The following is a 27,708-nucleotide window of genomic DNA, read 5'->3' as shown; positions in this document are numbered from 1 at the left end:
GAAAGACTACGGTCCTAGCCTAATAACCTCAAAAACTACGGTCCTAGCCTGATAACCTCAAAGATTATGGTCCTAGCCTGATAAGGACCTGACTACGGTCCTAGCCTGATAACAACCTCAATACGGTCCTAGCCTGACAACAACCTGACTACAGCCTAAGCCTGATAACAACCTGAAAGACTACGGTCTAAGCCTGTGCACCAGCCTAGGGTGAAAAACTTGGTCAAATGAATATGGCACTGACCATATTCCACAGGAACACCAGAGTAGCTCTGATACAATGCGTCAAGCCCGCTGGAGAGGGACAGAACGCGCAATCAAGAGGGATTGAGAGCCGTTGTTGCTTCGCCAGGCATCTCTACCCGTCAATACATGATCTAACAGATTGATAGTCAGTATTCAGCATTCATGAAAGTATGCCTTATTTACTTTGAAGAACTACTAAAATAGTGATTTTGTCAGACAGCATAGTTGGGTGCTCTATAGCCAGCTACTAGTCTATTAGGATGACTGATTGGAGAGCACAGAGATAAATGGCTGACTGCTACTGCCTAAACAGATGAGATGATGAACGAAATAAAAAGAAAGTCATTAAATATATAAAAAGTAATATACACAACAACTGAAATATTTTCGTAAAGTAATGTGGATAAATGATGGTTAGTAAGTGATAAGCAATAGGCCTAACAGGCACACAGCTAGCACAATGGGGTTTTTACTAATAGTTTTATTGTGTGTTGTTTAAGGTTAGCACAATTATCGTATAATAATAGAGTAGCCAACAATAATGGACAATAACCGTGAACTAAAAAAAAAAGTGTCATAATTGTTTTAATAGATTTATTTTAGGAGAAAGGGAGATTCAACTTTATTTTCAAGAAGATAATTTTTTTTAAATCAGTTTTACAAGCAGAACGGCACGGAAGCTTCATTTCCTAAAGTTATGACAATAAACGTGGCTATTTGCATGTCAATTAATCATAACCTCAAATTCCATAATTGTAACAGTTCTAGTTCTAGTGTTGTTATAGCAGTCAATTCCATAATGTATTATTGTAAAAAAATATATATAATAAAACCGTGACTATTTTCCTAAAAAAAAACAAGCCGAAACCAAACCAACCTCAAAAAAACACTATTCACTACACATTTGTCAAGGTGTTGGAATGAACGACGGCTCTGCTCTTCCTCCTTTGCAGTCTGGGCCGGCAGACTGAAATACACAGCGGCCACAGATGGCTTTGGAGAAAGGTGTGAAAGTCTGACTGAGGACATGGCTGAGTAGAAAGACCGGAACAAAAATGGGAATGCTAAAGAATATTGGAGTATAGAAATGCAGAATATTTAGGTCTATCCTAAAAAATATGGCTAACAAGTCTGTAAATTCGATATGAGACAGAATCTGCTGACGTGTAAAGTGTTAGTCAGTAGCTTATATACAAAAACTGTTAGATGAAATCTCATTCATTGGTATCATTTCATTAATAATAATTTGTGCATTCAGCCATAAGTACATTTTTCAACAAAACCTGTTTGGTCTTTGGACACATCATCGCATCTTGAAAATAACCTGGATACCAAGTAAACAATAGCAGGATCATTTTGATTAGGCAACATTTTGCCAACAGCAGGCTGTCTTTGTTATTGCAGTAGGCCTAAGTAAACAAGGCAACAACCAAGCAATCTCTCATAATATCTCCTCAATATGAAATGGAGTGCAGAGCATCCATGAGTCATAGCCAGGCATGACTTGCTATAAACAGTCATTTACCAATGGCGAAACAGGAAAAGTATAGATTAACTCAGGGTTTTTTTCCTTCACATTAACTAGCCTAAACAAATCCTATTCTATGGTGGACCTAGGCTCTATGTTATAAAGTAGCATAGTCTAAAATAAATGAATTAGGTCTACAGTCGCCTATTCTTTGTAAGCTCTGCCGCCAGTAACCTAGTATAAAAGGGGTTTTCCACCGGCAAAACTATTATGAAAAAGGAATGAATTTATAGCTGATCATCATTTTCCTCACACTTTCAAATGAATAGGCTATTTCCAAAAGCATGCTACTAATTAAAAAACCTTTTCCTCATCAATTCACCGTCACATCAGGACAATGGAAAAACCCACAGAGCCATTCAGGGAGGGAATCGCAACATAATTTCCTATTGATCCACTCTCGCTCTAACCCCCCCCCTTTTTCTATCTCACTCATAGACCCCTGGAAACTGCAAACATCAATCAGCCACTCCATTGAGTCTGCCCGGGCCACTACGTTGAATGGACTTACTAGTTCTGCTCCACAAACCAGCGTAAATAAACCAGCACAATCAATGCACCTGCTGCCCGAGTAACTGAAACTCCCCGGTCCCTAGCCTATTTCAGTCACATTTAGGCTAACCTAACAATATGAAACACAACATGCATTTTTTCTACTAAGTTTGCCTGTCTGGTTGGACTAGAAGTAGGCCTCCCCCCCCCCCCCTGGTTCAATGTCACATTCCAGTAGCTCAAAACAGCAACAAAGAGTATGGCTCTATGACAAAAAGCTTTCAAAGAAGTCTTACTGTGTCGAGAAGCATTTGGAGTTCTCCCAGCGCGCCGCTAACCCTCAGGGATGTATCCTTGCTCCAGTTATAGTGCTAAGCTGCTTACCTGGTTGTCACTTTGGCTTGAGGAGCCGCTATAGGATGGTTACAAAGGCCTGAGAGATAGAGAGAGAGAGACAGAAACACAGAGAGTTCTGATTTTCAATTGCCTAGTGTGATTCACCAGTGGGAGAGCGAGTCAGAGCAAGAGAGATTGAGACGGAGGGGGTGAGAGTCAAAGGAGGAGAGAGACTGGGAGGGGGATGCTCAGAATTACCTCAGCATGCCCACTGACATCATCGCTCAAAGACTGGCTACAGAGGAAACTATGGTAACCGTTTCCATGCGCTCACACAGTCAAGCCTTTTTAATCGTCAGAGCAACCATGGAGCTAGAGCCACCAGATCCCTGCCTTGACTTCCTAGATTTACCCTATAACAAGATCTGTACCGTAGGCATTAGGCAATAATACAGGCTAGATGGTTTTGGAAGAGGTGGAAATTATTAACGGTTTATAGCCTAGAATTGTTTTTCACATCACGCTCAAATGGGTTCTTCATAAATGTCAGTGTCAACTTTTTCTTTTAATTAAATGGTCAAATCCTAATATGATAGCAGATTCACGACAGAGAGAGAGAGAGAGAGAGAGAGAGAGATATAGAGGGCAGTAGAGCGATTAACATTATAATGAATCCTCACGAAAGCTCAGTCTAATTTGAAATGGAGGCGTCCATTGTGGCAAATCTCTGTTGGATTGGCTATTCAATGCATTTCCTAACAGTGACAACTGGTGTGGGTTGAGGAATTGTGAAGCTTTTGTAGAAAATACTATATTGACTAAACCGTCCTGATGAATATAATGGATAAATGCACATAATGAAGATAACGGTTAATAAACATTTTTGTTCAACGTGTTCAATGTTGGTGAAAAAGCCAACATACCTAGTTAAATAAATGTGATAAAATTGTAAGTCAGTAGAAGCCATGGTTTCCATTAAAGACAACATAACAAGTAGTCTATTTTACTCAAAATGTCCAAAACAATCAATCAGGCAGATGGTCAATAGACACTGTATATTATTCTACCACAGATATAGATATTTAGATTTTAAATCGGTTGAGCTGTATAGCAACCATTCAGAGACATCAATTCCATCCTTCATTTGATTAACAAGAAAAATAGTATTCTAAGGAGAAACTTCGTTTTGTTATTTGTCAATAATAGAAACAATTATCCAAGCCACACACATTAAAAACAGGACATATCAACCTCTACAGAAAATTGGATAACACTTTATACATAAGTTCTTATACCTGTGTAGTAACTTTGTATATTGGTAGCAAGTCGTTTTTTGACACATTTTAGTAGTAGAAGCCAAATTGCATTTTAATTGCATAGTAATGGAGTTGCGCGGTTTTTGCACAAGATTAATATAGACAGTTATCCTCCTGTAGTAATGAAAACTACAACACAATTTTTTATGCAATTAGACAAAGCAATTACTAAAACACTATATTAATGTTCAGTCCATAGACTAAATGTTTAGTCCATAGACTTAATGTTCAGTCCATAGACTAAATGTTCAGTCCATAGACTAAATGTTCAGTCCATAGACTTAATGTTCAGTCCATAGACTTAATGTTCAGTCCATAGACTTAATGTTCAGTCCATAGACTTAATGTTCAGTCCATAGACTTAATGTTCAGTCCATAGACTTAATGTTCAGTCCATAGACTTAATGCTCAGTCCATAGACTAAATGTTCAGTCCATAGACTTAATGTTCAGTCCATAGACTAAATGTTCAGTCCATAGACTAAATGTTTAGTCCATAGACTTAATGTTCAGTCCATAGACTAAATGTTCAGTCCATAGACTAAATGCTCAGTCCATAGACTAAATGCTCAGTCCATAGACTAAATGCTCAGTCCATAGACTAAATGCTCAGTCCATAGACTAAATGCTCAGTCCATTGACTAAATGCTCAGTCCATAGACTTAATGTTCAGTCCATAAACTTAATGTTCAGTCCATAGACTAAATGTTCAGTCCATAGACTTAATGCTCAGTCCATAGACTAAATGTTTAGTCCATAGACTATGTTCATGCCCCTGCTCCTTTTTGTCTTAAAGCGACAATCAGCAGTAGAAACAATATAGCGGCCTCCCCAACCCTGTTTGGGTAAAAAGCTGAGGGATGGGGCTGGAGAAATTGAATCACTCTGAAATGTATAGACAGAGCTATGGATGCAAGGCTTGACCATACATGATATCAACATTATAGTTTTAACCAATTTGTTGAGGTAATCTGAAGAGATTTCACACCATGCTTCCTGAAGCACCACCCACAAATTGGATTGGCTTGATGGGCACTTCTTACATAACATACGGTCAAGCTGCTCCCACAACAGCTCAATAGGGTTGAGATCCGGTGACTGTGCTGGCCACTCCAATATAGACAGAATACCAGCTGACTGCTTCTTCCCTAAATAGTTCTTGCATAGTTTGGAGCTGTGCTTTGCGGTCATTGTCCTGTTGTAGGAGGAAATTGGCTCCAATTAAGCGCCGTCCACAGGGTATGGCATGGCGTTTAAAAATGGAGTGATAGCCTTCCTTCTTCAAAACAAACTTTATACCCTGTACAAATATCCTACTTTACCACCACCAAAGCATCCCCAGATCATCACATTGCCTCCACCATTCTTGACAGATGGCGTCAAGCACTCCTCCAGCATCTTTCCATTTTTTTCTACATCTCACAAATGTTCTTCTTTGTGATCCGAACACCTCAAACTTAGATTTGTCTGTCCATAACACTTTTTTCCAATCTTCCTATGTTCAGTGTGTGTGTTATTTTGCCCATCTTAATCTTTTATATTTATTGGCCAGTCTGAGATACGGCTTTTGCTTTGCAACTCTGCCTAGAGGGCGGCAGGTAGCCTAGTGGTTAGAGTGTTAGGACTGGTAACCGAAAGGTTGCTAGATTGAATCCCCGAGCTGACATGGTAAAAATCTGTCGTTCTGACCATGAACAAGGCAGTTAACCCACTGTTCCTAGGCTGTCATTGTAAATAAGAATTTGTTCTTAACTGACTTGCTTAGTTAAATAAAAGTTAAATAAAAAAAAATAGAAGGCCCGCATCCCGGAGTCGCCTCTTCACTGTTGACGTTGAGACTGGTGTTTTGCGGGTACTATTTAATAAAGATGCCAGTTAAGGCCTTGTGAGGCATCTGTTTCTCAAACTAGACACTCTAATGTACTTGTCCTCTTGCTCAGTTGTGCACCGGGGCCTCCCACTCCTCTTTCTATTCTGGTTAGAGCCAGTTTGCGCTGGTCTGTGAAGGGAGTACACCGCGTTGTACGAGATCTTCAGTTGCTTGGCAATTTCTCGCATGGAATAGCCTTAAATTCTCAGAACATGAATAGACTGATGAGTTTCAGAAGAAACTTTTCTTTGTTTATGGCCATTTTGAGTCTGTAATCAAACCCACAAATGCTGATGCTCCAGATACTCAACTAGTCTAAAGAAGGCCAGTTTTATTGCTTCTTTAATCAGGACAACAGTTTTCAGCTGTGCTAACATAATTGCAAAAGGGTTTTCTCATGACCAATTAGCCTTTTAAAATGATAAACTTGGATTAGCTAACACAATGTGCCATTGGAACACAGGAGTGATGGTGGCTGATAATGGGCCTCTGTACGCCTATGTAGATATTCCATTAAAAATCTGCCGTTTCCAGCTACAATAGTCATTTACAACATTAACAATGTCTACACTGTATTTCTGATCAATTTGGTGTTATTTTAATGGACAAAAAAAAAATGCTTTTCTTTTAAAAAACAAGGACATTTCTAAGTAACCCGAAACGTTTTAACGGTAGTGTACATGTAGGTAGTTATTAAAGTGACTATGCATAGATAATAACAGAGAGTAGCAGCAGCGTAAAAAAGGTGTTCAGAGTCAGACAAATAAAACATGGGTACGTACATGTTGTTAACTAAGCACTTTATAGTACAATAATATACTCTCGCATCCTTGTGTGAGTGTCTTCAATGCAGACCTTCTTGAGACACAATCTAGTATTTCATTCATTAAAATGTGCAAGCAAGAAGATAACGTGCTAACGCACTCACTCACTGACGGACCTCATCAATGCCCAACCACCAGCAACAGATGTCACCCTGCTAGTCTGAAACACTAACCCAAGGCAAGGCCTATATACAAGCAAGATAGAAAGATAGAGAAGCCATTGCTTATTGAACTTAGTCAATCTAGCTAACGTTAGCTAATAACATGCTGCTAGCTACTTTACTAGAGTTTATGCTAACCAAATTACTTAACAACAACATACAAAAACACAAGGAGTGTAGTTAGCTAGCTAGATAGACAGATGCCAAGAATATTTACTTTACATTTTAAAATGTCACCTTAATGATGGTTGACTACAGCTAGCTGTACCTTCAAGACAAGTAACTTTAGCTAGGTATCAAGCTAACTAGCTAATCATAACGTGTAAACTTTTTCTGACAATCTTTGACGACGTGAGTGAGAACATGTCGAAACTCAACTTTTGTATCTACTTTTGTATCTATCAAAGACGTGCTTTTTCACATCTGACACACATTCCATAGTTAAATACTAATCTGTCATGATATTGTGAACAATATTTGAAATTACATTTTACCTGTAAACATCACATTCTTGTCCCCCGCTAAACAACGTTCAGTCTGTCACGTATTTCCACGACCACACCAGCAGTATTGAGTAGACCAAAGCAATCGTTGTAAATAGATCGATGTGAAGTAACTGTACATCGAGTTGGGAATGGAATTGTATAGTGCGATAGTGCGCACATCTGCAAGATGATAAAATCACAGCTGTGCCTCACAATATAACCCTTGTAACGTTTAACTGCAATTTATTTCCATAATCAACTTGTCAGTTTATTTCCCCCAGATATCTGTTGTTGTTTTTTGTTCTCCCAAAATTGATTAGTAGGCCTAGCCTATCATTAAACCAAAGACCCTGGTAACTAACTGTTGCTTCTCGTGTCTGTGATGAACAGTATATACATTTTTAAACATGATTTGAACCCCAAGTCTACTTCACAATTCTGACAGCAGAATTTTCTAAATGATTTCAAAATGGATCACTATCAGTATAGTGGATTTCAAGTTATGGGTGTCAAGTTCTGCTTCTTTCAGTAACAAGTCTTTCATATTTTACATAAACCACACTTTCACCCGCTCTTCAAAAGCCTTGTGTGTTTTGAAGCATATCCCAGTGGATTTTCTATGAAAATGCTGTTGTCAGGATTGTCTGGGAGAGTTGTGCTCAGGGAGACCGTGTCTTAGCAATAGAAACAGCATACACTGAGTGACAGTAGAGGGGATAAACAGAGGACTAAAGAGACTGTGTGCGGACAAAGGTCTGCAGGATGACAGGCCTTCAGTTGGACCTTATTCACCTGTGTGCTTTCCATTTGCAAGTAGAAGTGAAGTCTCATGGGATATTATATGAAACTTGGGGGATGGGGTAGGTTTTGTATGAAACTTTATTGAACATTGAATACTTTTATACTATTGATGCTCTACTTAAGATTTTTTTTTTAAACTACTTGGGTTAAAAAACAACAAATACAGTGAGGGGAAAATTGAGATTTTATCAGTATGTAATTTTTTATTATTATTTATCCATAACCAGAATATACTCAGAAAGAAAAGTCAGAAAGAAAAAAAAGTCACATACTTTATCGCTCCCATGCAATGCATTTATTAATGAATTGACTAAAGTTTCGACAGCCAGCTGCATTCATTACAATTTTATTGTCAGAAATTCTGATCATGATTTACGACAACAGTACAAGGAGGACATCAATGGTCTTTGTTCCTCTTTGACTGACACCGGGCATTCTTGACAGTCTAAGGAGAGGAAACCAGAAATTATTAGCTAATATAAGCTTCAATCCATAGATAATGCTTCTGTTAATACCCATGTATACCATTATAGTGATGCTAATGTAATTATTATTTGTAGTTCAGAAAATGTCCTCGACTGACAGTGCTCTTTCAACAACATACCTGTAGAGGTCTCTTGAGGGTGATCGTCAGAAGACATAAGGTCCCCAGCAGGCAGGCCCCCAGCAGGCAATTCCAAGAAGCCTTCCACCCACTGTCTTCCACCCGGACCAGAGGTTCCTGGGCCAGAGGTTCCTGGGCCAGAGGTCTTTCATGAAGTTTATTTGTTCCATTTGCTTCCAGGGCCTCCCTGGTTCTCTTGTGGTGTTGGTGCCTTATTGCGATGTTCCCTCTTTTGACAAAATAACCCAGCATAGGGATGATTTCCACCTGGATGGTCAGTTTCCTGAACCAAAGGTGGGAACAGTTCCTGGTTGGGTCCTGAGCCAATCTTCCATCTGGGGGCTGAATGATGGCCTCTCTGTTTCTCACCTGGTTGGTGTTGTTCATCCCACACTACCAGTAAGACCTGATCTCTTGCTGGGCCACACTAGGCGTTAGGACTGGTTCCTGGGTCACACTGGTTGTAGGGACTGGTTCCTGCTAGGCCACACTAAGTGTAGGGACTGGTTCCTGCTAGGCCACACTAAGTGTAGGGACTGGTTCCTGGGCCATACTGGGTGTAGGGACTGGTTCCTGCTGGGTCACACTGGGTGTAGGGACTGGTTCCTGGGCCATACTGGGTGTAGGGACTGGTTCCTGGGTTATACTGGGTGTAGGGACTGGTTCCTGGGCCATACTGGGTGTAGGGACTGGTTCCTGGGTCATACTGGGTGTAGGGACTGGTTCCTGGGCCACACTGGGTGTAGGGACTGGTTCCTGGGCCACACTGGGTGTAGGGACTGGTTCCTGGGCCCCACTGGGTGTAGGGACTGGTTCCTGGGCCACACTGGTTGTAGGTACTGGTTCCTGCTGGGTCACACTGGGTGTAGGGACTGGTTCCTGGGTCATACTAGGTGTAGGGACTGGTTCCTGCTGGGTCACACTGGGAGTAGGGACTGGTTCCTGGGCCATACTGGGTGTAGCTACTGGTTCCTGGGCCATACTGGGTGTAGGGACTGGTTCCTGGGTCATACTGGGTGTAGGGACTGGTTCCTGCTGGGTCACACTGGTTGTAGGTACTGGTTCCTGCTGGGTCACACTGGGTGTAGGGACTGGTTCCTGGGTCATACTGGGTGTAGGGACTGGTTCCTGCTGGGTCACACTGGGAGTAGGGACTGGTCCCTGGGCCATACTGGGTGTAGGGACTGGTTCCTGGGCCATACTGGGGTTTGGACAGGTTCCTGGGCCATACTGGGGTTTGGACAGGTTCCCGGGCCATACTGGGGTTTGGACAGGTTCCTGGGCTGGAGTGATATGTTTCCTGGCCCTCTCTTGTTCTCTGGTGGTGCAGTGGTTTAGTAGTGGTCTTGGCTGTAGTCTTTGAAAGCTCAAGGACAAAATTGCCCAGGTCAGTAAAGAATCCCCCCCCCCCCCCCCCCCCCCTGCAGGGATGGGTTTCTGGCCCATTGTTTGGACACCATGGTAGGCATCAGGGTGTCCTGGACAGCCTCGAGATCTGGAGGCTTGATCTTGATGACTGCCAACAGGACAATGAAGCAACAAAAAAACTTAAATAGTCTGGAAATGACTTAAGAAGCAATGAGATAGTACAGAAAAAACAATAACCACACTCTGGAGAGATCAGTTGTAAGTCTTGATAACTGCAAGACCTGTTTGTTGTAATGCGATGTTATGCGTGCCTGTAGAGTTTTAAGTGATGGCTGTCTCTGTGACATCGTCAACAGATTATGGATCAATGCAATTACCTGTAGCATATATTTTATTTGTATACCATTGTGGCTACAAGACATCATCACAAACTAGTTTTACAGAATATGGAGCCCTAATTCCCACAAAGAGAAAGCTTATTGGGCTTCAGTGGCAAGGAACACAAGTTCACTAAACGGTGTGCAACGCTCACCCAGCAATGACTTTTGCATGACACTTTATAGGGTACTGTATGAAACTTTTATGCAATTGATGTATGCGTGCATTCATGCAGGTGAACAAGAGATGGCCTCAACCTCAACACCATTATGAGTATTTTATGGGGCTGTATTCACAAAGCGTCTCAGAGTTGGAGTGCTGATTTATGATCAGGTTTCCCTTGTCCATGTAATCTTACCCCTATTCATTATGTGTAAAGGCAAAACTGATCCTAGGTCAGAACTCCTGAGACACTTGATACATACGACCCCTGATGAATAATGATTACTATCAGTGCCCTGAAAATATTGATCCCTAGTCAAATGGACCAAGATCCCCTACAGTAGACAACTGTATACCATGGAGTTATTGAACTACCACTCCACTGCTTCTGACTGGGCCAGTTCTCTAAATATGTATTCTACTTTTATAGCGCTATACATTACATAAAGAATTTCAAAGCGCTTTAAAGCAACAACAACAAAAAACTATTTTGAAAAACAACATCATTTATGAGATTTTAGAGGGCCAAGTCATCTTAAATCTACCAATCTGTCACGCCCTGACCTTAGAGATCCTTTTTATGTCTCTATTTGGTGTGATTTGGGGTGGGTATTCTGTTCTTTAGTTCTATTATTTGTATTTCTATGTTTTGGCCGGGTAGGGTTCTCAATCAGGGACAGCTGTCTATTGTTGTCTCTGATTGAGAACCCTACTTAGGTAGCACTTTTTCCCACCTGTCTTTGTGCGAGGTTAACTTTGTTTGTGGCACATAGCCCTTTAGCTTCACGGTTGTTTTGGATTGTGTATTGTTTTTGTCGGCATAATATAAATAAAGGAATATGTACGCTTACCACGCTGCGCTTTGGTCTACTTCTGTTGACAGCCGTGACAGAACCTCCCACCACAAAATAACCAAGCAGCGTTGTAAGGGGGACTCATGGACGTGGGAGGAAATCCTGGACGGTAAAGGACCCTGGAGGCAGGCTGGGGAATATTGTCGTCCCAAGGAGGAGCTGGAGGCAGCAAAGGCGGAATGGCATCGTTACGAGGGAACACGGCTAGCAAGGAAGCCCGAGAGGCAGCCCCAATAAAAAAAAAAAATGGGGGGGGGGGGGCACACGGGGAGATTGGCAGTCGGGTTATAGACCTGAGCCAACTCCCCGTGCTTACCATGGCGAGCGTTGTACTGGTCAGGCACCGTGTTATGCGGTGGAGCGCATGCTGTCTCCAGTGCGCGTTCACAGCACGGTGCGATACATCCCAGCTCTCCGCATCTGCCGGGCTAGGGTGAGCATCCAGCCAGGACGGGTTGTGCCAGCCCTGCTCTCCAGACCTCCAGTGCGCCTCCTCGGCCCAGTATATCCTACGCCGGCTCTGCGCACTGTGTCTCCGGTACGTCTGCACAGCCCAGTGCGTCCTGTGCCAGCGCCCCGCATTTGCAGGGTGAAGATAACCACCCAGCCAGGACGGGTTGTGCAGGCTTCTAGCTCGAGACCTCCAGTGCGCCTCCACGGCCCAGTGTATCCGGTGCCTCTGCCAAGGACAAGGCCTCCTGTATGTCTCTCCAGCCTGGTGAGTCCTGTGCCTGCGCCCAGAACTAAGCCTCCTGTATGTCTCCCCAGCCTGGTGAGCCCTGTGGCAGCTCTACGTACCAGACTGCCCATACGTCATCTCACTCCAGTGATGATCCATGGCAAGAAGCCTCCAGTGATGATCCATGGCACGAAGCCTCCAGTGATGATCCATGGCACGAAGCCTCCAGTGATGATCCATGGCAAGAAGCCTCCAGCGACGGCCTCCAGTCCGGAGCCCCCGGCGACGGTGCCCAGTCCGAGGTCCGCAACGAGGGTGCCCAGTCCGGGGCCCGCAACGAGGGTGCCCAGTCCGGGACCCGCAACGAGGGTGCCCAGTCCGGGGCCCGCAACGAGGGTGCCCAGTCCGGGGCCCGCCACGAGGGTCCCCAGTCCGGGGCCCGCCACGAGGGTCCACAGTTCGGGGCCCGCAACGAGGGTCCCCAGTCCGGGTTCCGCTACGAGGGTCCCCAGTCCGGGGTCGGGGACGAGGGTCCCCGCACCAGAGGTGCCACCAAAGTGGGGTGAGACAGTGGTGGAGCGGGGTCTGCGTCCCGCACCTGAGCCGCCACCGCGGATAGATGCGCACCCAGACCCTCCACCTTTGGGTTCAGGTTTTGCGGCCGGAGTCCGCACCTTTTGGGGGGGGTACTGTCACGCCCTGACCTTAGAGATCCTTTTTATGTCTCTATTTGGGTTGGTCAGGGTGTGATTTGGGGTGGGTATTCTATGTTATTTAGTTCTATTATTTGTATTTCTATGGTTTGGCCGGGTAGGGTTCTCAATCAGGGACAGCTATCTATCGTTGTCTCTGATTGAGAACCATACTTAGGTATCCCTTTTTCCCACCTGTCTTTGCTGGAGGTTAACTTTGTTTGTAGCACATAGCCCTTTAGCTTCACGGTTGTTTTGGATTGTTTACAGTTTTTGTCGGCGTCATATAAATAAAGGAATATGTACGCTCACCACGCTGCGTTTTGGTCTACTTCTGTTGACACCCGTGACACAATCTTTGTTCCTATAGCTTGACACGAATGCATAAAACTGCTATCATATCCAAATGGCTATGCAGATGCAGTTTACATCTGTCAAAATTATCACTGCATCCCAAATGGCACTCTATTCCCTATATAGAGCACTACTTTTGACCAAAGCCCAGGGTTCCACTTGGGATGCAGCCTATTCCTTGTGATTTGGATGTTTCTCCACCCTCTCTGTGCTATGCAGCTGGTCCTATGATGACACACACTGGATATCACTTTATCAAAACAGAGAAGACAAGGCAATCATATCTTAATGAGACTCAATTGGGTAGGATGCAACCAAACCTCCCAGCAATAATGCTTCCTGCTACAGGGAAATCATGTGAGTGAGAGAGAATTGAGACTTTGCCAGTTGTGATATACCACAGTGCTAATGCACACGCACTCACACACACACACACACGCACGCGCACACGCACACATACGCACGCACGCACACACACACACACACACACACACAGGTGCAACACATAGATAGAGGGAGGGAGACAAAAGAGAAGATATAGCAAATCATAAATACTTCATATTCTTGGAAATTATTGAGTTTCCAATACACAGTGTGATACAATATTATATTGGAGAAAATAAATATTGGAGATGAATCGTAAGTATCTCTGTCTCTGGGGGAGACAAGATCTTTTTGGACATAGGAAGTGGAAAAATAAACTGTAGCTTCATATTTCTCCCCACTCACCCATCATCTAAGTAAATTATTAACACAATCTAGTCAACCATTGCCATGCTGTGAGCAAAGACATCGCCCTTCTTTTGCGCTACAGACACCACTGCCAACTCACATCTCAACCTTCAGCCTACTGTTGTTCATGAATTACGCCATTGTAAAGAATTGCGTAAATAGACGGAAAAAGCTTAAACATCAGCAAATACAAGAGCGCAATATTATTTTATAGTAGTTCATCAAATCTCCCTGACAACCCAGTAACATGTGCTTGTCTGAAACTGAAACAAGAGAGGAGTGCCATCTTGTGGTGGATTGATCATAACATTCACACACACACACACACACACACACACACACACACACACACACACACACACACACACACACACACACACACACACACACACACACACACACACACACACACACACACACACACAGACACACACGCACAGACACTCACACACACACATACACACACACACGCTCACGCACACACACTCACACACAGACACACACATACACACACACAGTAATGTGATAGCAAAGAAAATGACCATCTTGAAACAACTTGCATTCATCTATTATACACGTATATATGTTTATAGCTATATAACAGTACTATATAATATACTTACAGTATAAGTCAAAAGTTTAGATGCACCTACTCATTCAACGGTTTTTCTTTATTTTTACTATTTTCTACATTGTAGAATAATAGTGAAGACATCAAAACTATGAAAGAACACATATGGAATCATGTAGAAACCAAAAAAGTGTTAAACAAATCAAAATATATTTTATATTTGAGATTCTTCAAAGTAGCCACCCTTTGCCTTGATGGTAGCTTTGCACACTATTGGGCTACCTAGTGGCGCAGCGGTCTAGCTAGAGGTGTCACTACAGACCCAGGTTCGATCCCAGGCTGTATCACAACCGGCCGTTATCGGGAGTCCCATAGGGCGGCGCACAATTGGCCCAGCGTCGTCCGGGTTAAGGGAGGGTTTGGCCTCGGGGGATTTACAAGTAGGGCGTCATTGTAAATAAGCATTTATTCTTAACTGACTTGCCTAGTTAAATAAAGGTTAAAAAATAAAACATTTTAAAACCAGCTCCACCTGGAATGCTTTTCCAACAGTCTTGAAGGAGTTGCCACATACGCTGAGCACTTGTTGGCTGCTTTTCCTTCACTCTGCGGTCCAACTCATCCCAAACTATCTCAGTTGGGTTGAGGTCGGGTGATTGTGGAGGCCAGGTCATCTGAAGCAGCACTCATCACTCTCCTTCTTGGTCAAATAGCCCTTACACAGCCTGGAGGTGTGTTGGGTCATTGTCCTGTTGAAAAACAAATGATAGTCCCACTAAGCCCAAACCAGATGGGATGGCGTATACCACAGTGCAGAATGCTGTGGTAGACATGCTGATTAAGTGTGCCTTGAATTCTAAATCAATCACAGACAGTGTCACCAGTAAAGCACCCCCACACCATAACACCTCCTCCTCCATGCTTAATGATGGGAACCACACCTACTCTGCGTCTCATCATTTCCATTGATCATGTTTCTTAGCCCAAGCAAGTCTCTTCTTCTTATTGGTGTCCTTTAGTAGTGGTTTCTTTGCAGTAATTCAACCATGAAGGACTGATTCACACAGTCTCCTCTGAACAGTTTATGTTGAGATGTGTCTGTTACTTGAACTCTGTGAAGCATTTATTTGGGCTGCAATTTGAGGTGCAGTTAATTCTAATTAACTTATCCTCTGCAGCAGAGGTATCTCTGGGTCTTCCCTTCCTGTGGCGGTCATGAGAGCCAGTTTCATCATATCGCTTGATGGTTTTTGCGACTGCACTTGAAGAAACTTTCAGTTCTTTACATTTTCCGGATCGACTGACCTTTATGTCTTAAAGTAATGATGTAATTTCTCTTTGCTTATTTGAGCTGATCTTGCCATAATATGGACTTGGTCTTTTACCAAATAAGGCTAACTTCTGTCTATCGCCCCTACCTTGTCACAATACAACTGATTGGCTGAAACGCATTGAGAAGGAAAGAAATTCCACAAATTAACTTTTAACAAGGCCCACCTGTTAATTGAAATGCGTTCCAGGTGACAACTTCATGGTTGAGAGGATGCCAAGAGTGTGCAAAGCTATCATCAAGGCAACGGGTAGCTACTTTGAAGAATCTCAAATATATGTCAGGTTTTGGCCAAGACTGTTCGGGTTTTGGTCACTAGATGTCCCCATTGCACTTTTTTTTTGTACCTTTTGTTTTTCTTGCTCTAATTATTGTTTGCACCTGTAGGTCATTCCCTTGTTAGTATTTAAACCCTGTGTGTTCCTCAGTTCCTTGCTCAGTGTTTGTAAGTTAGCACCCAGCCCCAGCCCAAGCCTTGTTTTATACAGATATTTCTCTTGTTGGATTTTCCAGAGGTTCTCTGGTTTAGTTCTTGTGTATTATTTGAGTAGTCTTTTGAGGTTTGTTTTTCCCTGCTGTTTTTTACCACTTTGTGGAGTTTCTTTTGTATTTTGGAGGATTTCCATTTTGTGCCTCTTGGCTTTATTTTTGGATATTGTGGATTTAGTTTCTTTGCCTGAAGATTTTGTTCTTTTATTAAACCACCATCTCTAGTACTGCTGTGTCTGCCTCATCTTCTGGGTTCTGACGATTATTAGTGACTGTTTCTCGCACCGGGTCCTGACAATATAAAATATATTTTGATTTGTTTAACCCTTTTTTGGTTACTACATGGTCCCATATGTGTTATATCATAGTTTTGACGTCTTCACTATTATTACACAATGTAGAAAAAACCCTTGAATGAGTAGGTGTCTCCAAACATTTTACTGGTACTGTATATATGTTTACAGCTATATAAGAGTACTATATAATATACTACTTATATATGTTTACAGCTGTATAATACACTTATATATATTTACAGCTATATAAGAGTACTATATAATATGCTACTTATATATGTTTACAGCTAACAAAGTACTTTAAATGTAATACTAAAGATACAAAAAGTGTGTATCCTAAAGCATGATAGTTTCAAATCATCCAAATGGACTGGCAGAACGTTAATGCTACTGATTACATACTCTCAAGCAACTTTTACACAGATCAAATCACAATTCTTTTAAAGTGCATTCATACAATGTCTCAACACACTTTACAAATTAAAATAATAAAAACACAAACGACAGAGAAACAAAGCAACAGACTTACAGACACTGACAGAAAAACATGAAGTGAAACAAAAGGACAACAGATAATAAGATGGGTAGGGGGGGGGCAAGACAGTACAGAGGGTGCAAGATAGTAGGGGGGAAATACAGTACAAGGGGGGCAAGATGGTACGGGGGGGCAGGACAGTACAGGGAGGGAAAGACAGTACGGGGGGGCAAGACAGTACAGGGGGAGCAGAGACAGTACAGGGGGAGCAGAGACAGTACAGGGGGGGCAAGACAGTACGGGGGGGGCAAGACAGTACGGGGTGGGAAAGAGAGTACGGGGGGCAAGACAGTACAGGTGGGGGAAAGAGAGTATGGGGGGGGCAAGACAGTACAGAAGGTGAAAGACAGTAGGGGGCAAGACATTACAGGGGGGGCAAGACAGTACAGGGGGGAAACACAGTACAGGGTGGGGGCATGACAGTACGGGGGGGCAAGATGGGACAGGGGGGGCAAGACAATACAGGGGGAGCAAGACAGTATGGGGGGGCAAGACAATACAGGGGGGAACATAGTACAGGGTGGAGGCATGACAGTACGGGGAGGCAAGACATTACAGGGGGAGCAAGACAGTACAGGGGGGGGGGGACACAGTACAGAGTGGGGGCATGACAGTACGGGGGGGCAAGACGGTACGGGGGGGGCAAGACAATACAGGGGGAGCAAGACAGTATGGGGGGGCAAGACAATACAGGGGGGAACATAGTACAGGGTGGGGGCATGACAGTACGGGGGGCAAGACATTACAGGGGGAGCAAGACAGTACAGGGGGGAAAACACAGTACAGGGTGGGGGCAAGACAGTACGGGGGGCAAGACAGTACAGGGTGGGGGCAAGACAGTACGGGGGGCAAGACAGTACAGGCCCAATACTAATAAAGCAACTCAGACAAGATTTATGTTCTGCAAGTTGCTTCAAAATGTAGATCCAGGAACAGCTTTACTGTAAGCCAACCATTGTGATGTAAAATGATTGTGATGTATTGTGATGTAAAATGACAACAACTGACCTCAGATCTGTGTGCAGCAGCAGTTCATGGAAGATGGGTAGACATAACAGTAGTCTTACCACCACTGGCTTTGACTACCCGCACTTCGTGTTGAGGATTGTTTTCATACTTTGCATCCAAAATGGCACCCTATTCCCTTTATAGTGCACTACTACGAATAGGGCTCTACTACAAATAGGGCTCAGGCACTATACTTAGTGGAATAGGGTGCCATTTGGGACACACTAATCTCATCTTTTCACCATTTTAGCACTTCCTTCACATTGACATCACATTAGAGAACTTGTGGACAGTTCCAGTTCTGTAAATTCAGTTTGCCAGCAGCAGTGTCAGCTCATTTATTAGCCCAGTAGCCATTCTTAGGATGAAAGTGAAAAAAATGTCTTTATTTTTTCTTCTTACAATTGAATACAAATTACTTCTGTTTGCCTTTTCATAACTGGGTAATACGAATCCTTTGAAGTTCACATTTTAAAGTAAGGGCCTTTAAGGCCTTGGTTGACGAACTGGAACACTGAATCGAATAGGCTTTAACAAATAAACACTGAATCGAATAGGCTTTAACAAATAAACACTGAATCGAATAGGCTTTAACAAATAAACACTGAATCGAATAGGCTTTAACAAATAAACACTGAATCGAATAGGCTTTAACAAATAAAATACTCTTTAGAATAGAGTTGAACAAATCTCACAAGTCCGATTTTCAATTGGGATTATGGACTATCTCTGTTTACTATTAAAAGCAAAGGTATCTTATTAAAAAGTTTATACGTTTTTGGGGGTAAATCTCAATCCATCTGCTACATCAAAGCTTTTACTCTCAGAACAGCATCAGGATGAGGTTAGCAACCACACCACAGTGCTACGTCTGGGCAGTGTTGCCAACTTAGCAGCTTTGTCGCTATATTTAGCGAGTATTCAGACCCCTCTAGCAACAAATCTAGCGATTTTTCTGGTGTTATTGGAGACTTTTGGAGACTCTGAGGTGAAAGCACATATCATTCTTACTCTTCTTAACGAGCAGCGGGTGCTGCCGTGGGCCCCACCCCGTCCCAAAGCACTCACAGGCAGCCCACTCACAGGCAGCCCACTCACAGGCAGCCCACTCACAGGCAGCCCAGTCCTTGCAGCAGTCCCTCCCAGCTGCAGTCAGAGCAGGAGATGTTCACCTTCCGAGTCCAGACTGCAAATGAATCGTGCATGCGGGAATGTAACCAGGGCTGTAACCAGGGCTGTAACCCGCCCTTCCAGGGCGGGATGTAACCAGGGCGGGATGTAACCAGGGCGGGATGTAACCAGGGCGGGATGTAAATGTAAAATGTTCTTTGTTTAAAATAAATCACTGCACAAAAATAAATCACTGCATTTGACTCACACAGACTCAGTCACTTACTCACCTTGTCCACTGTGTGTATGCCTCTCTGTGACATAAGCTTAACATCTAGCTGGCTAGCTCATCATGTCTCAGTCTAAACTGTACACTCAAAAATACAGAAAGGAATGGGAATCAAACCCTGAATTCAAAGGCTGGTTGAAGCCGTTTATTGGAGATGATACACGGGCATATTGCCTGTATTGTAAGGCTGATTTCTACGCCAAACTTAGTGATGTAAAAAAACACATGACAACTCAAAAACATATTCAAAAGGCAAAGCCTTATAACAGTTCCACCCAAAACAAGCTGCCATTCATGGAACACTGTTCCATGCTGGCATGTGATCACATTGGAGAAGCATGTAGAGCTGTTTTCTCAGACTCCACTGCTGCTACCCACTTCAAAATGCACAGGACAAAGTGCACAGAAATGATTAATGGTGTTCTAGCACCATACTTTCTGAAAAAGTTGGTCGCAGATGTGGGTGACCAGCGTTTCAGTCTCCTCCTCGATGAGTCCACGGATGTAAGTGTTTCTAAGTACCTGGGGGTTGTGATAAGGTACTTTAGTGACACCAAGCAGGCAATTGTATCAACATTTCTGGGGCTTGCTGAGTTGGAGGGAGGAGATGCCAAATCTATAGCCCGTGCTGTTGTGGCTTTCCTCGAGAACTGTTGTCTTAAAAAAGAGAAACTCCTGGGGATAGGGACTGACAATGCCTCTGTTATGACAGGGATTAACAATGGGGTCCATAAAGTTCTGAAGGAGGAGTATGGCCTCAAATATCTGGTTCTTATTCGCTGTGTGAGCCACTCTCTGCAGGTTGCTCATTTGTAGTTCTAAACATATTTAGGGTGTTTTTTACTCACTTTTCTGTCTCTCCCACGATGTTATTCCTCTCTCCTACAGCGTCCATCACAATTACATGCACATGGCCAATTATGCAAATTAGGTGATGACGTCATTTAGCGACTTCTAGCGACTTTTTGTGCAGCCAATAGCTACTTTCCTTATTGAGGAGTTGGCAACACTGCAGAGAATCTAATAATGTATGCCTTCCTAGCCCCCATTACCAACCAATGGCACAGCCTGTTCCTGCTGGCTGTCTCGAGCATGCATTATTAGTGTTCAGACTCATCGGTTCGGCCTGGTGAAACACATCTTTTGTACCCTCGGCTATCAATCAAAATACAATTGACCCAAGCAACACCACTGAATGGTGGAACCTCAGTGGTCAAATAAATGTCAGCACAGTCCAAACTTATAACTATTGAATTGGGCCTGTCATGCCAAATCATGTCCCCTGGCCTAAAAGTGTCCTGCTCTGCGTCACAATGAGATTCGATAAACCATTAGCGTCTGTTGCTATATCAATGGTGGGATGACCTAATGATTCAAATTTTGGAGATCATTACAGCCTAAATTACGTTCTTTTCATCATCGCTATGTAAACAAGGCTGATTTCCACGACAATTTCACTGTTAGGCGCAACAAGTTTTGTGTAGCTAATAAAATTAAACATTACTTCGAACTACAGTACTTTTGGATACCTTGTTAACATTATCCTTGTCTTAAACGATGCTACGTTTCGGGAAATGGCAACGAAAACTACTTGACACATTGAAGTTGCTTACCTTACAGATCCCAAAGTCAGCTAATTTCCACTCCATTCATATCCAAATCCGTTTGATTCATACACTGGCTTGTGTAACAGTTTAACTTTACGTCGTCCCCTCGCCCCGACACGGGCGCGAACCAGGGACCCTCTGCACACATCGACAACGGTCTCCCACGAAGCGTCGTTACCCATCGCTCCACAAAAGCCGCGGCCGTTGCAAAGCAAGGGGCAACCCTACTTAAAGTCTCAGAGCAAGTGACGTAACTGATTGAAATGCTACTAGCGCGTACCCGCTAACTAGCTAGCCATTTCACATCCGTTACACTCACCCCCCTTTCAACCTCCTCCTTTTCCGCAGCAACCAGTGATCCGGGTCAACAGCATCAATGTAACAGTATAACCTTAAACCGTCCCCTCGCCCCGACATGGGCGCGAACCAGGGACCCTCTGCACACATCGACAACGGTCTCCCACGAAGCGTCGTTACCCATCGCTCCACAAAAGCCGCGGCCGTTGCAAAGCAAGGGGCAACCCTACTTAAAGTCTCAGAGCAAGTGACGTAACTGATTGAAATGCTACTAGCGCGTACCCGCTAACTAGCTAGCCATTTCACATCCGTTACACTTGTCTGGCTGTCATGTTTTTATTTTAACCTGCCCTTATCTACATTGAAATAATAGAATTTCAGTAATCCTCTATTATGATTCATTTTGTTCTATCTCACATAGCTCATTACTCTTATGGTTGAATATATATGTATCTATTGTAGGTCCTAGGATACAACAATGAATAATGTGGAACAAATAAATACCACCAAAGGATACGTTACAACTTACAATGAACACCTTGTGAAACAGCTGAGAAAACCAACCTGGCAATATTTAAGATTTTAATACATACATTTTGATCGTTTTTGGTAGAGTTGTGTCATTAATTTAATTTCACAGATTTTTGTTGTATACTCACATGGCAATTGTTGAATACTCACATGGCAATCATAGAATTCTGGTGTGTGGAATATAGAGGAGGTGGTTGCTGTGTGGGTGGGAGGTTCTGCCTGTCAATTGTTCTCAACAGGAAGCAAGTCTCTGGAAGGGGGACTTGAAGAGCGAGACTGCAAATTCCAGGCACTGCTGCTCTCTTTGCAGTGCTAGTGTTTTTAGTTCATCTGTGTATCTGACGTATTATGTGCCCAGTATGATAGAGCAAGAAAACTTTCTTAGCAGATAATGACAACATGACAATAACAGTAGCTGTAGATGATGTAATGTAAAGTTGGAAGGTGGTTGGAAATGGAGGACATCAGGTGGATCCATGTCTGGGAGTTGGGCAGAACCCCCTAAGTCCTGGAGTACAGGATCGGAGTTAAATGGAATAGGGTAGGAGAAAGAGACGTTACACTTTACTGGGAGAAAATTTGATTGATTAGTGCAGTGTTATAAATGGGAGATATGTACTTTTCAACACTATTAGAAGGTAGAGCCCACCTCAAGCTGGTCCCCCTTCGACTCAGAGCACAGAGAATCAGACTGTTCCGAACTCACTGGTTCTGGTGGATGGGATACCCCCTGAGGGCCTCGGACAGTCGATGGTACTAAAGTCAATTGGCGAGGTACATTTTTATAAGCTCAGCATAATTACCATTTCTTGCTTTCTCAAATGTCAACCAAATGCTTAACATACACTACCGGTCAAATGTTTTAGAACACCTACTCATTCAACGGTTTTTCTTTATTTTTACTATTTTCTACATTGTAGAATAATAGTGAAGACATCAAAACTATGAAATAACACATATGGAATAATGTAGTAACCAAAACAGTGTCAAACAAATCAAAATATATTTTATATTTGAGATTCTTCAAAGTAGCCACCCTTTGCCTTGATAACAGCATTACACACTCTTGGCATTCTCTCAACCAGCTTCACCTGGAATGCTTTTCCAACAGTCTCGAAGGAGTTCCCACATATGCTGAGCACTTATTTGCTGCTTTTCCTTCACTCTGCGGTCCGACTCATCCGAAACCATCTTAATTGGGTTGAGGTCAGGTGATTGTATAGGCCAGGTCATCTGATGCCGAACTCCATCTCTCTCCTTCTTGGTCAAATAGCCCATACACAGCCTGGAGGTGTGTTGGGTCATTGTCCTGTTGAAAAAACTGATGAGATGGCGTATCGCTGCAGAATTCTGTGGTAGCCATGCTGGTTAAGTGTGCCTTGAATTCTAAATCACTTACAGACAGTGTCACCAGCAAAGCACCCCCAGACCATAACACCTCATCCTCCATGCTTTACGGTGGGAAATACACATGCAGAGATCATCCGTTCACCCACACTGTGTCTCACAAAGACACAGCGGTTGGAAACAAAAATCTCCAATTTGGATTCCAGACCAAAGGACAGATTTCCACCAGTCTAATGTCCATTGCTCGTGTTTCTTGGCCCAACCAAGTCTATTCTTCTTAGTGGTCTCCTTTAGTAGTGGCTTCTTTGCAGCAATTCAACCATGAAGGCTTGATTCATGCAGTCTCCTCTGAACAGTTGATGTTGAGATGTGTCTGTTACTTAAACTCCGTGAAGCATTTATTTGTGCTGCAATTTCTGAGGCTGGTAACTCCAATGAACTTATCCTCTGCAGCAGAGGTAACTCAGGGTTTTCCATTTCCGTGACGTTCCTCATGAGAACCAGTTTCATCATAGCGCTTGATGGTTTTTGCGACTGCACTTCAAGAAACTTTCAAAGTTCTTGACATTTTCCGTATGGACTGACCATCATGTCTTAAAGTAATGATGGACTGTCGTTTCTCTTTGCGTATTTGAGCTGTTCTTGCCATAATATGGACTTGGTCTTTTACCAAATATGGCTATTTTCTGTATACCCCGCTAAATCAAATCAAATAGTACTGGTCACATGGGCCGAATACAACAGGTGTAGACCTTAAAGTGAAATGCTTACTTACCAACAGTGCCGTTTCAAACAAATATGGATAAGAATAAGAGATAAAAGTAACAAGTAATTAAAGAGCAGCAGTAAAAAATAACAATACATGTTTGGAGGTGCCGGTACAGAGTCAATGTGCGGGGGCACCGGTTAGTTGAGGTAGTATGTACATGTAGGTAGAGTTATTAAAGTGACTATGCATCGATGACAACAGAGAGTGGCAGTGGTGTGGAAAGGGGGGGGGGGGAATCTACAGTTGAAGTTGGAAGTTTACATACACCTTAGCCAAATACATTTTAACTCAGTTTTTCACAATTCCTGACATTTAATCCAAGTAAAAAGTCCCACTACTTTATTTTAAGAATATGAAATGTCAGAATAATAGTAGAGAGAATGATTTATTTCAGCTTTTATTTCTTTCATCACATTCCCAGTGGGCCAGACATTTACATACACTCAATTAGTATTTGGTAGCATTGCTTTAAAATTGTTTAACTTGGGTCAAACGTTTCGGGTAGCCTTCCACAAGCTTCCCACAATAAATTGGGTGAATTTTGGCCCATTCTTCCTGACAGAGCTGGTGTAACTGAATCAGGTTTGTGGGCCTCCTTGCTCGCACACGGTTTTTCAGTTCTGCTCACAAATGTTCTATAGGATTGAGGTCAGGGCTTTGTGATGGCCACTCCTGTACCTTGACTTTGTTGTCCTTAAGCCATTTTGCCACAACTTTGGAAGTATGCTTGGGGTCATTGTCCATTTGGAAGATCCATTTGCAATCAAGCTTTAACTTCCTGACTGATGTCTTGAGATGTTTCTTAAATATATCCACATAATTTTCCTACCTCATGATGCCATCTATTTTGTGAAGTGCACCAGTCCCTCCTGCAGCAAAGCACCCCCACAACATGATGCTGCCACCCCTGTGCTTCATGGTTGGGATGGTGTTATTCTGCTTGCAAGCCTCCCCCCTTTACCTCCAAACATAACAATGGTCATTATGGCCAAACAGTTCTATTTTTGTTTCATCAGACCAGAGGACATTTCTCCAAAAAGTACGACCTTTGTCCCCATGTGCAGTTGCAAACCGTAGTCTGGATTTGTTATGGCGATTTTGGAGTAGTGGCTTCTTCCTTGCTTGAGTGGCCTTTCAGGTTATGCCGATATAGGACTCATTTTACTGTGGATATAGATAGTTTTGTACCTGTTTCCTTCCGCATCTTCACAAGGTCCTTTGCTGTTGTTCTGGGATTGATTTGCACTTTTCGCACCAAAGTACGTTCATCTCTAGGAGACAGAACGCGTCTCCTTCTGGAGCGGTATGACGGCTGTGTGGTCCCATAGTGTTTATGCTTGCGTTCTATTGTTTGTACAGATGAACATGGTACCTTCAGGCGTTTGGAAATTGCTTGGCTGATTTCTTTTGATTTTCCCATGATGTCAAGCAAAGAGGCACTGAGTTTGAAGGTAGGCCTTGAAATACATCCACAGGTACACCTCCAATTGACTCAAATGATGTCAATTAGCCTATCAGAAGCTTCTAAAGCCATGAAATCATTTTCTAGAATTTTCCAAGCTGTTTAAAGGCACAGTCAACTTAGTGTATGTAAACTTATGACCCACTGGAATTGTGACACAGTCAATTATAAGTGAAATAATCTGTCTGTAAACAATTGTTGGAAAAATTACTTGTGTCATGCACAAAATAGATGTCCTAACCAACTTGCCAAAACTGTAGTTTGTTAACAAGAAATTTGTGGAGTGGCTCTGAAACGAGTTTTACTGACTCCAACCTAAGTGTATGTAAACTTCAGACTTCAACTGTAAAAAGTCTGGGTAGCCATTTGACTGGATGTTCAGGAGTCTTATGGCTTGCGGGTAGAAGCTGTTTAGAAGCCTCTTGGACCTAGACTTGGCGCTCCGGTACCGCTTGCCGTGCGGTAGCAGAGAGAACAGTCTATGACTAGGGTGGCTGGAGTCTTTGACAATTTTTAGGGCCTTCCTCTGACACCGCCTGGTATAGAGGTGCTGGATGGCAGGAAGCTTAGTTCCAGTGATGTACTGGGCCGTTCGCATTACCCTCTGTAGTGCCTTGCGGTCGAAGGCCGAGCAGTTGCCATACCAGCCAGTGATGCAACTAGTCAGGATGCTCTCGATGGTGCAGCTGTAGAACCTTTTGAGGATCTGAGGACCCATGCCAAATCCTTTCAGTCTCCTGAGGGGAATAGGTTTTGTCATGCCCGCTTCACGACTGTCTTGGTATGCTTAGACCATGTTAGCTTGTTGGTGATGTGGACACCAAGGAACTTGAAGCTCTCAACCTGCTCCACTGCAGCCCCGTTGTTGAGAATGGGGGTGTGCTCAGTCCTCTTTTTTCTGTAGTCCACAATCATCTCCTTTGTTTTAATCACGTTGAGGGAGAAGTTGTTGTCCTGACACCACACGGCCATGTCTCTGACCTTCTCCCTATTGGCTGTCTCGTTGTTGTCGGTGATCAGGCCTACCATTGTTGTGTCATCCGCAAATTTAATGATGGTGTTGGAGTCGTGCCTGACCGTGCAGTCATGAGTTTTTCAGGGAGTACAGGAGGGGGCTGAGCACACCCCTGATGGGCCCCTGTGTTGAGGATCAGCGTGGCGAATGTGTTGTTACCTACACTTACCACCTGGGGGCGGCCTCTCAGGAAGTCCAGGATCCAGTTGCAGAGGGAGGTGTTTAGTCTCAGGGTCCTTAGATTAGTGATGAGCATTGAGGGCACTATGGTGTTGAATGCTGAGCTGTAGTCAATGAATAGCATTGTCACATAGCTGTTCCTTTTGTCCAGGTGGGAAAGGGCAGTGTGGCGATTGCATCATCTGTGGATCTGTTGGGGCAGTATGCAAATTGGGTGGGTCTAGGGTTTCTGGGATGATGATGTTGATGAGACATGATGAGCCATGACCATCCTTTCAAAGCACTTCATGGCTACAGACGTGAGTGCTACGGGTCGGTAGTCATTTAGGCAGGTTACCTTAGTGTTCTTAGGAACAGGCAGGTGGTCTGCTTAAAACATGTTGGTATTACAGACTCAGATAGGGAGAGGTTGAAAATGTCATTGAAGACACTTGCTAGTTGGTCAGCGCATGCTCGCAGTACACGTCCTGGCAATCCGTCTGGGCCTGCGGCCTTGTGAATCTTGACCTGTCAAAAGGTCTTACTCACATCGTCTGTGGACAGCGTGATCACATAGTCTTCCGGTACAGCTGGTGCTCTCATGCATATTTCAGTGTTATTTGCCTCGAAGCGAGCATAGAAGTAGTTTATCTCATCTGGTAGGCTCGTGTCACTGAGCAGCTCTCGGCTGTGCTTCCCTTTGTAGTCTGTAATGGTTTGCAAGCCCTGCCACATCCGACTAGCATCAGAGCCGGTGTAGTATGACTCGTTCTTTGTCCTGTATTGACGCTTTGCCTGTTTGATGGTTCGTCAGAGGGCATAGCGGGATTTCTTATAAGCTTCCGGGTCAGAGTCCAGCTCCTTGAAAGCGGCAGCTCTAGCCTTTAGCTCAGTGCGGATACTGCCTGTAATCCATGGCTTCTGGTTGGGTATGTACGTACGCTCACTGTGGGGACGACGTCATCGATGCACTTATTGATGAAGCCAATGATCGATGTAGTGTACTCCTCAA

The 27,708-nt window shown here is 43.4% G+C and overlaps 1 protein-coding gene across 4 annotated transcripts in view; it reads right to left on the bottom strand.

Moving 5' to 3' along the window:
* pam (peptidylglycine alpha-amidating monooxygenase) overlaps positions 1–7,359 on the bottom strand; it is a 130,518-nt gene extending 123,159 nt beyond the window's left edge. The window contains exons 1-2 of one of the 4 annotated variants that reach the window (XM_055875511.1): positions 7,267–7,348; positions 2,563–2,699 (exon numbers count right to left, since the gene is read on the bottom strand). The gene's annotated coding sequence lies outside the window, so the exon portion shown is untranslated. Of the gene's footprint in view, positions 1–2,562; positions 2,814–7,266 lie in introns of those variants that run through there. The other 3 variants (XM_055875514.1, XM_055875512.1, XM_055875513.1) reach the window with 3 other exon arrangements.
* Between the last annotated feature and the right edge of the window lie 20,349 nt (positions 7,360–27,708).

Source organism: Salvelinus fontinalis, chromosome 21 (genome assembly GCF_029448725.1).
Source record: "Salvelinus fontinalis isolate EN_2023a chromosome 21, ASM2944872v1, whole genome shotgun sequence".
Taxonomy (NCBI): Eukaryota; Metazoa; Chordata; class Actinopteri; order Salmoniformes; family Salmonidae; genus Salvelinus; species Salvelinus fontinalis.
The sequence above is the reverse complement of the archived record's forward strand: the minus strand, read 5'-3'. Positions and strand labels throughout refer to the sequence as shown.